Source organism: Oncorhynchus clarkii, chromosome 6, assembly GCF_045791955.1.
Source record: "Oncorhynchus clarkii lewisi isolate Uvic-CL-2024 chromosome 6, UVic_Ocla_1.0, whole genome shotgun sequence".
NCBI lineage: Eukaryota > Metazoa > Chordata > Actinopteri > Salmoniformes > Salmonidae > Oncorhynchus > Oncorhynchus clarkii.
The window spans coordinates 87,616,974-87,631,803 of NC_092152.1; positions in this window are offsets into that span (position 1 = coordinate 87,616,974).

Consider the following 14,830-nt stretch of genomic DNA (forward strand, 5'->3'; position numbering starts at 1 on the left):
CATCATAGTAATCTAAGGCCTCCAAGGCCTCTGTTGGTTTGTCCAGGTTCTATATATGACATCATAGCAATCTAAGGCCTCCAAGGCCTCTGTTGGTTTGTCCAGGTTCTATATATGACATCATAGTAATCTAAGGCCTCCAAGGCCTCTGTTGGTTTGTCCAGGTTCTATATATGACATCATAGTAATCTAAGGCCTCCAAGGCCTCTGTTGGTTTGTCCAGGTTCTATATATGACATCATAGTAATCTAAGGCCTCTGTTGGTTTGTCCAGGTTCTATACTGTATATGACATCATAGTAATCTAAGGCCTCTGTTGGTTTGTCCAGGTTCTATATATGACATCATAGTAATCTAAGGCCTCTGTTGGTTTGTCCAGGTTCTATATATGACATCATAGTAATCTAAGGCCTCTGTTGGTTTGTCCAGGTTCTATATATGACATCATAGTAATCTAAGGCCTCTGTTGGTTTGTCCAGGTTCTATATATGACATCATAGTAATCTAAGGCCTCTGTTGGTTTGTCCAGGTTCTATATATGACATCATAGTAATCTAAGGCCTCTGTTGGTTTGTCCAGGTTCTATATATGACATCACAGTAATCTAAGGCCTCTGTTGGTTTGTCCAGGTTCTATATATGACATCATAGTAATCTAAGGCCTCTGTTGGTTTGTCCAGGTTCTATATATGACATCACAGTAATCTAAGGCCTCTGTTGGTTTGTCCAGGTTCTATATATGACATCATAGTAATCTAAGGCCTCTGTTGGTTTGTCCAGGTTCTATATATGACATCATAGTAATCTAAGGCCTCTGTTGGTTTGTCCAGGTTCTATATATGACAGCATAGTAATCTAAGGCCTCCAAGGCCTCTGTTGGTTTGTCCAGGTTCTATATATGACATCATAGTAATCTAAGGCCTCTGTTGGTTTGTCCAGGTTCTATATATGACATCACAGTAATCTAAGGCCTCTGTTGGTTTGTCCAGGTTCTATATATGACATCATAGTAATCTAAGGCCTCTGTTGGTTTGTCCAGGTTCTATATATGACATCACAGTAATCTAAGGCCTCTGTTGGTTTGTCCAGGTTCTATACTGTATATGACATCATAGTAATATAATCTCTATCTCAAAACCAACGTTGTTATTTTCTGGTATTTGATGGGTTTTCTGATCAATTAGATAAATCAACTATTAATTGATTGCTGTTGAATCTAATTGTCTGTCTTCCTACTACCTGCTGTGGCAACATTGCTGACATAACAGATGAAAGGACAGCAAATAATGACATCACTCAAAAGGAGAGGCAGAGAGAAACAGGCTAACAATATCTGGTGCTCCTCCCTCCTCATGGGGAGGGAGGAGCACCATGGCTATTTTATATCCAGCAACAGCAGGCAAGTCGTCGTGACAACAATCACCCACACAGTGTTCTCTCTGGCACGGCAGCCAGGGACGTAGCAATTACCCACAAGCCTCCAGCACAGCCAGCTCTGCTCTGTTACATAAACCCAATGCAGTTTCATGGTCCCAAATGGCAACCTATTGTCTTTGTACTGCACTACCAAGGCCCAAAGGGCACTATTTAGGGCACAGGGAGACATTTGGCACACAGACCCATGACCAGTTATCCACACCAGGCAGAGTAGAATATGTTCATGTGTAGAGAACAAAGCTGTTAGCCTCACTCAGCTCCTAAGTAGAGGCTACAGATACAATGTGTGCTTCCTCTCTCTCTCTCTCTCTAACCCTCAGGCTATTGATTATCCGCAGTGCTGGTCTGTTTCTGCTACAGAGACATTCACTTTTTCCCTGTTTTGCCAAACAAGCAACGTAATGTTTTTTAGATGGAGGATCAGTCTGGCACACAGGCTAGAACCCACGCTAGAACCCAGGCTAGAACCCAGACTAGAACCCACGCTAGAACCCAGACTGGAACTCACGCTAGAACCCAGGCTAGAATCCAGACTGGAACTCACGCTAGAACCCAGACTAGAACTCACGCTAGAACCCAGGTGGGAACCCAGACTAGAACCCAGACTAGAACTCACGCTAGAACCCAGACGGGAACCCAGACTAGAACCCAGACTAGAACCCAAGCTAGGGCCCAGGCTAGGGCCCAGACTAGAACCCAGACTAGAACCCAGACTAGAACCCAAGCTAGGGCCCAGACTAGAACCCAGACTAGAACCCAGGCTAGGGCCCAGGCTGGATCCCAGACTAGAACCCAGACTAGAACCCAGGCTAGGGCCCAGGCTAGAACCCAGGCTAGGGCCCAGGCTAGAACCCAGGCTAGGGCCCAGACTACAACCCAGACTAGAACCCTGGCTGGAACCCAGGCTGGAACCCAGACTAGAACCCAGGCTAGAACCCAGGCTGGAACCCAGACTAGAACCCAGACTAGAACCCAGGCTAGAACCCAGACTAGAACCCAGGCTAGAACCCAGACTAGAACCCAGACTAGAACCCAGGCTAGGGCCCAGGCTAGAACCCAGGCTAGGGCCCAGGCTAGAACCCAGGCTAGAACCCAGGCTAGGGCCCAGGCTAGGGCCCAGGCTAGAACCCAGACTAGAACCCAGACTAGAACCCAGGCTAGAACCCAGGCTAGAACCCAGACTAGAACCCAGGCTAGGGCCCAGGCTAGGGCCCAGGCTAGGGCCCAGGCTATAACCCAGGCTAGGGCCCAGGCTAGGGCCCAGGCTAGAACCCAGCCTACAACCCAGACTAGAACCCAGGCTAGAACCCAGGCTGGAACCCAGACTAGAACCCAGACTAGAACCCAGGCTAGAACCCAGACTAGAACCCAGGCTAGGGCCCAGGCTAGGGCCCAGGCTAGAACCCAGGCTAGGGCCCAGGCTAGAACCCAGGCTAGGGCCCAGGCTAGGGCCCAGGCTAGAACCCAGGCTAGGGCCCAGGCTAGGCTTTTGATATCAAATCAACCAATAATCAAATGTTATTTGTCACGTGTTTGTGATTAGCAGATTTTATTGCGGGTGTAGCGAAATGCTTGTGCTTCTAGTTCCGACAGCGCAGAAATATCTAACAAGTAATATCAGACAAATTACACAACATATCCCCAATACAAACAAATCTAAGTAGGAATTAATTACAACTATATACATATGGACGAGCGATGTCAGAGCGGAATGGACAAAGATACAGTAGAATAGTATAGAATACAGTATATACATATGAGATGAGTAATGCCAGATATGTAGACATTATTAAGTGACTAAGATAACGTAGAATAGTATGGAATATAGTATATACATATGAGATGAGTAATGCCAGATAAGTAGACATTATTAAGTGACTAAGATAACGTAGAATAGTATGAAATACAGATACAGTATATACATATGAGATGAGTAATGCCAGATAGGTAAACATTATTAAAATGACTAGTGTTTCATTCCTTAAAGTGGCCAGTGATTTCTAGTCTATGCCTATAGGCAGCAGCCTCTAATGTGTTAGTGGTGGCTGTTTAACAGTCTGATGGCCTTGAGATGGAAAAAGCTGTTTTTCAGTCTCTTGGTCCCAGCTTTGATGCACCTGTACTGACCTCGCCTTCTGGATGATAGCGGGGTGAACAGGCAGTGGCTCGGGTGGTTGATGTCCTTGATGATCTTTATGGCCTTCCTGTAACATCAGGTGCTATAGGTGTCCTGGAGGATGGGTAGTTTGCCCCCGGTAATACGTTGGGCAGACCGCACCACCCTCTGGAGAGCCTGGCGGTTGCAGGCGGTGCAGTTGCCGTACCAGGCGGTGATAAGCTAGGGTCTAATGATTCTGAAGTTATTCAGTCTGTTCTGTTCTGCATGGTACCCACACAGTGACAGACTGGGATGATAATTTCCATCATCTAGCCTATCTCACGTAGGAGGAGGCTTTAATGACATGTGCCTGGTCTAAATGCAGCCATGGAACACACCTACACAGTTTGTCCTCAGAAATGCCACTGGTTCTGCCAAGGTACCACAGTTGCAGGGACTACAGTCATGTGATTGGTACAAAGGCCTACTGCTCTGGTTTGGTGCGAGAATGGAACACGAGGAAAATAAACAGATGGATGTTATTGGCCACCTATCTGTTCTGATCTCTCCTTTCTTTTCAATAGTGGTTAGTTTTCCATGAGTGTATCATGCCAGAGCCTGCAGACATGTCCACAGTATTGAATAATTTATCTACCACAGGTCTAGGGTCAGCTTGCCTGCTCTACCACAGGTCTAGGGTCAGCTTGCCTGCTCTACCACAGGTCTAGGATCAGCTTGCCTGCTCTACCACAGATCTAGGATCAGCTTGCCTGCTCTACCACAGGTCTATCATCAGCTTGCCTGCTCTACCACAGATCTAGGATCAGCTTGCCTGCTCTACCACAGGTCTAGGGTCAGCTTGCCTGCTCTACCACAGATCTAGGATCAGCTTGCCTGCTCTACCACAGGTCTAGGGTCAGCTTGCCTGCTCTACCACAGATCTAGGATCAGCTTGCCTGCTCTACCACAGATCTAGGATCAGCTTGCCTGCTCTACCACAGATCTAGGATCAGCTTGCCTGCTCTACCACAGATCTAGGATCAGCTTGCCTGCTCTACCACAGATCTAGGATCAGCTTGCCTGCTCTACCACAGGTCTAGGATCAGCTTGCCTGCTCTACCACATATCTAGGATCAGCTTGTCTGCTCTACCACAGATCTAGGATCAGCTTGCCTGCTCTACCACAGGTCTAGGATCAGCTTGCCTGCTCTACCACAGATCTAGGATCAGCTTGCTTGGATGGATTTTGGGAAACCCTGCCCTAAGGAACGGCTTGGGGAACTCAGCTCCGGTTTAGAAGACCATCATTCAACATGAATGACAGCTAGTCAGAAAACAGAACTAATCCAAGTATATTTTCGGGCTCGGTAATGTGTTTCCACGCAGACACACAGGGGACTGCACAGCATTCCATCAAGACAGGAAGTTCCATGAGAGAGTGGAACATTTGGATGTAACTGCTTTTCTCTATGTGATTACATTATGGCTCTAGTGTAGTTTATACCCTGGTGACAATTCATCTTCTAACAGATATGTAAAGTACGTGCTGCAGCAAGAACAGAACATGTGGAGAGGAGCATGTCGAGCTTGTCCAGAGTGTGGGAACATGCTATGATGTATGTGTGTGACCTCTCTCTCTCTCTCTCTCTCTCTCTCTCTCTCTCTCTCTCTCTCTCTCTCTCTCTCTCTCTCTCTCTCTCTCTCTCTCTCTCTCTCTCTCTCTCTCTCTCTCTCTCTCTCTCTCTCTCTCTCTCTCTCTCTCTCTCTCTCTCTCTCTCTCTCTCTCTCTCTCTCTCTCTCTCACACTCTCTCTCTCTCTCTCTCTCTCTCGCTCTCTCGCTCTCTCTTGCTCTCTCTCTCAATTGTTAAATTCAAGGGGCTTTATTGGCATGGGAAACATGTTAACATTTCCAAAGCAAGTGAGGTAAATATTAAAATTAAATATATAATAATATATTATTACAAACACAAGTTCCAAAAGAATAAAGACATTGTTGTAACAATGTGCAAATAGTTACAGTTTTTTCTCAATTGCTAAAACACCATTTCTGAAACCTTGCTCCATTTCCTGAAAACATTCAACACAAAACCTCATCTTCAAGCACTATTTACATAACCTCTGACTCCTCTCGCAAAATGAAACATTCGCCTCAAAACAGTTTTTACCTGTGTTCAAAATCAAACACTGCTCTCAAATCATAAACAAAGTGATCAAAATGAAATAGACTCTCAAGCAGTCAGGGAGAAGTACGTTTTTAATCTAAAAAAATATTCATATTTTTCCCTCATTGTCTTTTAATGAACTAAAACATGTTCTATCATAGTAGCTCAAAATGGATCAGAAATTACTACTCTGCTTTCCTCTTTGCAATTTAGTTTTTGGTTTTTCCTCCTCCTTGTACCCCTATTTTTACAGTACTGTACCCTGCATCTCACAAACTCGTTCTTTGTCTCTGTGATGCTGTAATTCTTGTTCTTTGTTGATATGAACCTGCAACCAGTCAAACTCTATTGAGCAGTCAGTACTGTTAATAAATGGAAAGCACAATGTTCAGGGCCATACACTTTGTCCATTGTACAGTATACAGCCTACAATGCACTGTACTACAGTATACAATACTAAAAGGGACAAAACGTTATATTGCCCGAGTGTAACATGGTGATGTAGAACACCATGGTTGCTGATAGCAGCACAGATTGTGACATTGCCACCTCGTTGACCAGGGACTTCAACAATGGCCCGCTGTCCAATCATGTTTCGGCCCGCTGTCCAATCATGGCCTCTCCTTCTCCTCTTTGTTAGATTGAAGCCTGCTTCATCCACGAAGATGAACCTTTGGGGTCTGTCCAAGGATTCCAAGTCAAATATTGTCTGTGTAGAAATACAATATACTGTATGTAGGATTTTGTAAGTCGTGCAGAGACAGTGCTATACTGTAGAGTACAATTAGGCTTCTGATTCACATACATTGGATGTACTGAAGAGTAATGTCATTCACATAGTATGTGTTAGTATGCCTACACACTCGTCCTCGTCCTCCTCTTCCTCTTTCTTGCCCTCCTCTGCCTCCTCGTCTCCCACCTCGCATACACACTCGTCCTCGTCCTCTCACATTGTTTCTTCTATCCATTCTCAGACTTTCTCCTTCCAACCTTCAACAACCTGTTTGCTCTCTGAACTGGCTTATATTGGTTGTGTCGCATCGTTTGAAACAGGTTAAGTCCATTTTGAGTGGTTGTGTTCAATCAATGACATATGTTCTCTATTTGTATTTGATTGTTGCCACTTGTGTTTACCAGTATGGATGACATGAGCATTAGAGTGCAGAATGTGTTTTGAGAATGAGAATGTGTTTAGAGTTTTGCTGAAAAGTCTAAGTGAGATCTGCAAATTGTGTTTTACCATGTGAAATGGTTTAAGGTATTGACAACAGACTGCGTAATTAGCTAAATGAGTCCAGGCAACTGAGAACTTTGTTCAGCCAATGGGTTTTAGTGTTTTAGAATAACTGTAAAGTACAAAAGGTAAAATAAATAAACATAAATATGAGTTGTATTTGCAATGGTGTTTGTTCTTAACTGGTTGCCCTTTTCTTGTGGCAACAGGTCACAAATCTTGCAGCTGTGATGTCACCATGTGGTATTTCACACAGTAGATATGGGAGTTTATCAAAATTGGGTTTGTTTTCAAATTCTTTGTGGGTCTGTGTAATCTGAGGGAAATATGTGTCTCTAATATGGTCATACATTTGGCAGAAGGTTAGGAAGAGCAGCTCAGTTTCCACCTCATTTTGTGGGTAGTGTGCACATAGCCTGTCTTCTCTTGAGAGCCAGGTCTGCCTACGGCGACCTTTCTCAATAGCAAGGCTATGCTCACTGAGTGTGTACATAGTCAAAGCTTTCCTTAAGTTTGTGGTCAGGTATTCTGCCACTGTGTGCTCTCTGTTTAGGGCCAAATAGCATTCTAGTTTTCTCTGTTTTTTTGTAAATTCTTTCCAATGTGTCAAGTAATTATCTTTTTGTTTTCTCATGATTTGGTTGGGTCTAATTGTGTTGCTGTCCTGGGGCTCTGTGGGTCTGTTTGTGAACAGAACCCCAGGACCAGCTTGCTTAGGGGACTCTTCTCCAGGTTCATCTCTCTGTAGGTGATGGCTTTGTTACGAAGGTTTGGGAATTGCTTCCTTTTAGGTGGTTGTAGAATTTAACATCTCTTTTCTGGATTTTGATAATTAGCTGGTATCGGCCTAATTCTGCATGCATTATTTGGTGATTTACCTTATACAAGGAGGATAGTTTTGCAGAATTCTGCATGCAGTCTCAATTTGGTTTTTGTCACATCTGGTTCTTGGTCACCTCCCTGACCAAGGCTCTTCTCCCCCGATTGCTGAGTTTGGCCGGGAGGCCAGATCTCAGAAGAGTCTTGATGGTTCCAACCTCCTTCCATTTAAGAATGATGGAGGCCACTGTGTTCTTGGGGACCTTCAATGCTGCAGAAATGTTTTGCTACCCTTCCCCAGATTTGTGACTCGACACCATCCTGGTGTCGACACCAATTGAATTTACCACAGGTGGGCTCCAATCAAGTTTTAGAAATATCTCAAGGATGATCATTGAAAACAGGATGCATCTGAGCTCAATTTCAAGTCTCATAGCAAAGGGTCCGAATACTTACGTGAATAAGGTATTTCAGTTTTTTTCTAAAAAACTGTTTTTGCCTTGTCATTATGGGGTATTATGATGTCATTATGGGGTATTATGATGTCATTATGGGGTATTATGATGTCATTATTGGGTATAAAATATTTTTGCATCTCTTTAGAATGAGGCTGTAACGTAATAAAATGTGGAAAAAGTCAAGAGGTCTCAATACTTTCCGAATGCACTGTATGTTGAAGAGGGTGGGGCTCAAGCTGCATCCCTGTCTCACCCCACGGCCCCGAGGAAAGAAATCTGTGTGTTTATTGCCAATTTTAACTGCATACTTGTTGTTTGTGTACATTAATATTATAATTATGCTTTCCCCCCCCAACACTGCTTTCCGTCAATTTGCATAGCAGACCTTAACAAATTGAGTCAAAAGCTTTTTTGAAATCAACAAAGCATGAGAAGACTTTGCTTTTGCTTTGTTTGTTTGTCAGTAAGGGTGTGCAGGGTGTATACGTGGTCTGTTTGCACAATATTTTAGTGAGAAGACAATTTGACATTTGCTCAGGACATTATTTTCACTGAGGAATGTTGGAGTCTGCTGTTGATGATACTGCAGAGGATTTATCAGAGATTGCTGTGAACGCATATTCCACTTTTGTGGATTGGGGTGGGATCAGGCCTTGGTTCCAAATATTAGGGAATATGCCAAAGCTGAGGATAATGTTGAAAAGCTTAAGAATAGCCCATTTGAATTTGTGGTCTGAATTTTTTATCATTGTGTTTAGTATAACACAGGGCTTTTTGGGTTGGAGGGTTTGTATTTTGTCCTATATTTCAATCAATGTAATTGGAGAATTGTCACGCCCTGGGTGTGATTTGGGTGGGCATTCTATGCTCCATTTTCTATGTTTTGTATTTCTATGTTTTGGCCAGGTATGGTTCTCAATCAGGGACAGCTGACTATCGTTGTCTCTGATTGGGAACCATACTTAGGCAGCTTTTTTTCCCACCTATGTTTTGTGGTTGTTGTTTTCTGTTTAGTGTTCTGCACCTGAAAGGACTGTTTCGGTTTGGTTTATTCACTTTGTTATTTTTGTTTAAGTGTTTTCAGTTCAATAAAAGTCATGAACACTCACCACGCTGCGCTTTGGTCCGATTCCTCCTCACCCGACGACGACGAACCCCGTTACAAGGATCCAGTGGTAGTCTTTAACCTCTAGCGTCGAGCAATCCTTAGTCTTTAATGGCCGATTGTACGTTATCATGCGTATGTTTTTGCTCTTGGTTCTTTGTCATATGGATAAAAACGTTGGAGAAATGGTTTATCCATACATCTACCTATACATACACCATACACCATACATCTTACATATCCATACACCATACATCTTACATATCCATACACCATACACCATACATCTTACATATCCATACACCATACACCATACATCTTACATATCCATACACCATACACCATACATCTTACATATCCATACATCTTACATCTTACATATCCATACACCATACATCTTACATATCCATACACCATACATCTTACATATCCATACACCATACACCATACATCTTACATATCCATACACCATACACCATACATCTTACATATCCATACATCTTACATATCCATACACCATACTCCATACACCATACACCATACATCTTACATATACATACACCATACATCTTACATATCCATACACCATACACCATACATCTTACATATCCATACACCATACATCTTACATATCCATACACCATACATCTTACATATCCATACACCATACATCTTACATATCCATATTTTGGATAGATACAGTTGAAGTCGGGGTCATTAAAACTCATTTTTCAACCACTCCACAAATGTCTTGTTAATAAACTATAGTTTTTGACAAGTCGGTTAGGACATCTACTTTGTGCATGACACGAGTAATTTTTCCAACAATTGTTTACAGTCATATTATAAATCACTCCAGTTGGTCAGAAGGATACATACACTAAGTTGACTGTGCCTTTAAACAACTTGGAAAATTCCAGAAAATTATGTCATGGCTTTAGAAGCTTCTGATAGGCTAATTGACATTATTTGAGTCAATTGGAGGTGTACCTGTGGATGTATTTAAAGGCCTCCCTTCTAACTCAGTACCTCTTTGCTTGACATCATGGGAAAATCTAAAGAAATCAGAAAAATAATTGTAGACCTCCACAAGTCTGGTTCATCCTTGGGAGCAATTTCCGAATGCCTGAATGTAATTCACCTGATGAGGAAACACTGACCGTGCACTTTGACATATTATAAGGTGAATAAACTATAGTCTGAGTCATATTATAAGGTGATTAAACTATAGTCTGAGTCATATTATAAGGTGAGTCCAGAGGCTGTTTGAGCTGTCTTGACAACTTCATTGCTGTCATTTGAGAGAGAGGTAAACGCAGAGAGAGAAAGGAAGGGGGATAGGAGCAGAGAGAGGGAGAGACAGAGAGAGAAAGAAAGGGGGAGATGGGCGCAGAGAGAAGGTGAGAGATAGCTGCAGAGAGAGAGAGAGAGAGTGGGATGGAGAGTGGCATGTCTATTTATAAGAGCACTTTGTAATATAACAGCCTAGTGTTCTCTGGCCCTGGTCCAGTCCCTCTCAGCTCAGGGCTGTTCTGGGGTCAGCTGGATGGACAGAGCACATAACAGACCCGCTGGATCCAAACAGTATGTGTTGGTCCAAATATGTTACGTGTGCCTGATTTAGCTTGCCTGTACTGTAGTGTTCTGGAACTAAATGGATAGCTTGCCTGTACTGTAGTGTTCTGGAACTAAATGGATAGCTTGCCTGTACTGTAGTGTTCTGGAACTAAATGGACAGCTTGCCTGTACTGTAGTGTTCTGGAACTAAATGGATAACTTGCCTGTACTGTAGTGTTCTGGAACTAGTAGTGCCAAAACAGTAAACATCACCCACCAAATTGCCTGCTGGGTAAACAAATATATTTATTTTAAGGAACATTTCTGTAAAAGTGCTAGATTTTGCCAGCTGGCTAGTTTTCTTCTGTAGTCCATGGGCAGATAGATAACATTTAAGGAAGCATCATAAACCTTTCACATTATAAAGACAGATAAATGTGTACTAAGAACTCAAGTCAGAGATTGATGTCAAAGTGAGACTTGGAGATAAGTCAGAATTCTGTTCTGAGGTTATCCACGTTAGATGTTAGTCACCAGATGTCCTCCACCATTGGACTTATTTTAGCCCCTTACTAGAAGGAAGGCTTCGGTGCCATTTCCACCCGGCGCTAATATTGCCACGTTGGTTTTAATTGGTCTTCCAGGAAAGAGAGAGCGAAAGGGAACTGTTGGCCTCGTGTCAGGAATGCTTTTGTGGGTTAACTAGTTATCTACTGACAACAGACAGCTAGTGACATCAGCCCAGGCAGCATGGAGCTGTCTCGAGGGAGAAGTTGGCTAAAGTTGTGCAAGCAATGACGTATCTACCTACAATTCTGTGTGCAGTGGTCATTGGATAGCTTGCCTGTACAATTGGTGAATGTGTGTCTCTCATACTCTGGTAAGTGTTGACCTAGGATCAGCTTACCCTCTCTGAATCCCAGACATTATTAGTGCAAGTCCAGACCTTCACCTGAGACGGGTCAACTTCAGGTGGGTTAGTCATTAAGGAGACGCTGTCATCCAAAGCGACAATCAGGCATGCATACATTTTCGTAAGGGTGGCCAGGGGCAATGGAATCCACGATCCTGGCATTACTAGCGCCATGCTCTACCAACTGAGCCAGACAGGACCCTGTTTCAAAACTGACAATTCAAAAATATCTGACCTTGTATCAGAGATGAAGAGGCGAAGCAAGAGGACTTACTCGGACCCCAAAATCTATCCGCGTGAGATGCAGTGCCGTCAAAGTATTCACACCCCTTGACTTTTTCCACATTTTGTTGTTACAGCCTGAATTTAAAATTGATTAAATCACCCCAAACATTGTCACTGGCTTAACAATGTGCTTAACAAGTCACATAAGTTGCATGGACTCATTGTGTGCAATAATAGTGTTTTAACATGAATGACTACCTCATCTCTGTACACCACACATGCAATTATCTGTAAGGTCTCTCATTCAAGCAGTGAATTTCAAACACAGATTCAACCACAAAGACCAGGGAGGTTTTCCAACGCCTCACAAAGAAGGGCACCTATTGGCAGATGGGTAAAACATATTTTTTTAAAGCAGACATTGAATATTCCTTTGAACATGGTAAAGTTAATAATTACACTTTAGATCACTTTATCAATACACCCAGTCACTACAATCATACAGGTGTCCTTCCTAACTCAGTTGCTGGAAAGGAAAGAAACCGCTCAGGGATTTCACCATGAGACCAATCGCGACTTTTTAACAGAGTTTAAGGGCTGTGATTGGAGAAAACTGAGGATGGATCAATATTGTAGGTACTCCACAATATTCCAAAACATGCATCCTGTTTTCAACAAGGCACTAAAGTAATACTGCAAAATGTGGCAAAGAAATTCACTTTTTGTCCTGAATATAAAGCCTTATGTTTAGGGAAAATCCAATACATCACATTAGTGAGTAATACTCTCCATATTTTCAAGCATAGTGGTGGCTGCATCATGTTATGGGTATGCTTGTAAGGACTGGGGAGTTTTTCAGGATAAAAAAAAGAAACTGAATGGAGCAAAAATCCTAGAGGAAAACCGGGCTCAGTCTGCTTTCCACAATGTGAGATGAATTTACATTTCAGCAGGACAATAACCTAAAAAACAAGGCTGAATCTAAACTGTACTTGCTTAACAAAAAGACATTGAATGTTCCTGAGTGGCGGTTTAGACTTAAATCTACTTAAAAATCTATTGCAAGACCATAAAATAGTTGTCTAGCAATGATCAACAACCAATTTGACAGAGCTTGAAGAATTTAGAAAATAATAAAATGTGCCAATGTTGCTTTATCCAGGTGTGAAATGAAAAGGTCTAAGAGACTTATCCAGAAAGACTCACAGCTGTAATCGCAGCCAAAGGTGCTTCTACAAAGTATTGAATGAGGGATGTGAATACGTATGTCAATTAGATAGAATTCTGAATGATCTTCTGCACATCTACCATTCCAGTGTTTAATTGCCATATTGTAATTACTTCGCCACCATGGCCTATTTATTTCCTTAACTTACCTCATTTGCACTCACTGTATATAGACTTTTTGTTTTCTTTTGTTCTACTGTATCCTTGACTGTATGTTTTGTTTATTCCATGTGTAACTCTGTGTCGTTGTATGTGTCGAATGCTACGCTTTATCTTGGCCAGGTCGCAGTTGCAAATGAGAACTTGTTCTCAACTAGCCTGCCTGGTTAAATAAAGGTGTTCTCAACTAGCCTACCTGGTTAAATAAAGGTGTTCTCAACTAGCCTACCTGGTTAAATAAAAGTGTTCTCAACTAGCCTACCTGGTTAAATAAAGGTGAAATAAAAATAAATAAAAAATAATAGTGAATAAAGAGTGAGGAAGTTAGAGAGGGTCAAAAGGTAACACTTAATTCATTATTGGTCATCTTTTTCAAGGGTGTCAAGTTCAGAACCTCACTGTAAATGACAGCCAATTCAGGACACATTTCATTTCCAACCCTGGATATGAAACGGGTCAGACCGAAACTCTCCGGCTGCCTGGCTGAACTACTGCATAAGAACTTGGGCCAGACTGAAACAGGAGGCAGTTGTAAATATATGGCTCTGCCTAGCAGGCTGGCACCCGTAAACCATTCTAGTGTAGACTGATGAGTTGTTACTATAACAACAGAGGAACAGCCAGTGTTCCGGAACTGTTAGGCCAAGTGGGAATAGGTGTTGTAACCACAGTCATAAGCCCAGGCATACCAACAGTGATACATTAACCCAATCCTAGTGAGGTGTTGGGCTGGGTAGAGTGCTGGTATCTGCTGGTATTGATCAGGGCCCTAGGGGGTAGACAGAGTCAATGTGCATCCCAAATGGCACCATGTTCCCTTGGCCCATAAGGCTAAAAGTAGTGCACCACATAGGGAACAGGGTGCTGGAGCTTCATGTAGCTGTTGGTTCAGTAGCTGTGTGTAAAGAAACCTCTATGTAGCTGTTGGTTCAGCCTGTCCATGTAGCTGTTGGTTCAGTAGCTGTGTGTAAAGGCGTGTCCATGTAGCTGTGCAATAAAACCAGTCAACGGGGACATTGTGAAACTGGACCCTACAATAGGGGACTGCAGTCAGCACTTTACACACAGGAGACAGGAGAGGGAGGAGAGAGACAGGAGAGAGAGACAGAGAGAGACAGGAGAGGGAGGAGAGAGAGAGACAGAGAGAGAGACAAGAGAGGGAGGAGAGAGACAGGAGAGGGAGGAGAGAGAGAGAGACAGGAGAGAGAGAGACAGGAGAGGGAGGAGAGAGAGACAGGAGAGAGAGAGACAGGAGAGGGAGGAGAGAGAGAGAGAGAGAGAGGAGACATGAGAGGGAGGAGAGAGAGACAGGAGAGGGAGGAGAGAGAGAGAGACAGAAGAGGGAGGAGAGAAGGGAGACAGGAGAGGATGCATGAAGATGTGTTTGTCCATAGCGCTTTTTCAACAGTTGTCTTTCAAACAAATGGTTTCAAATCC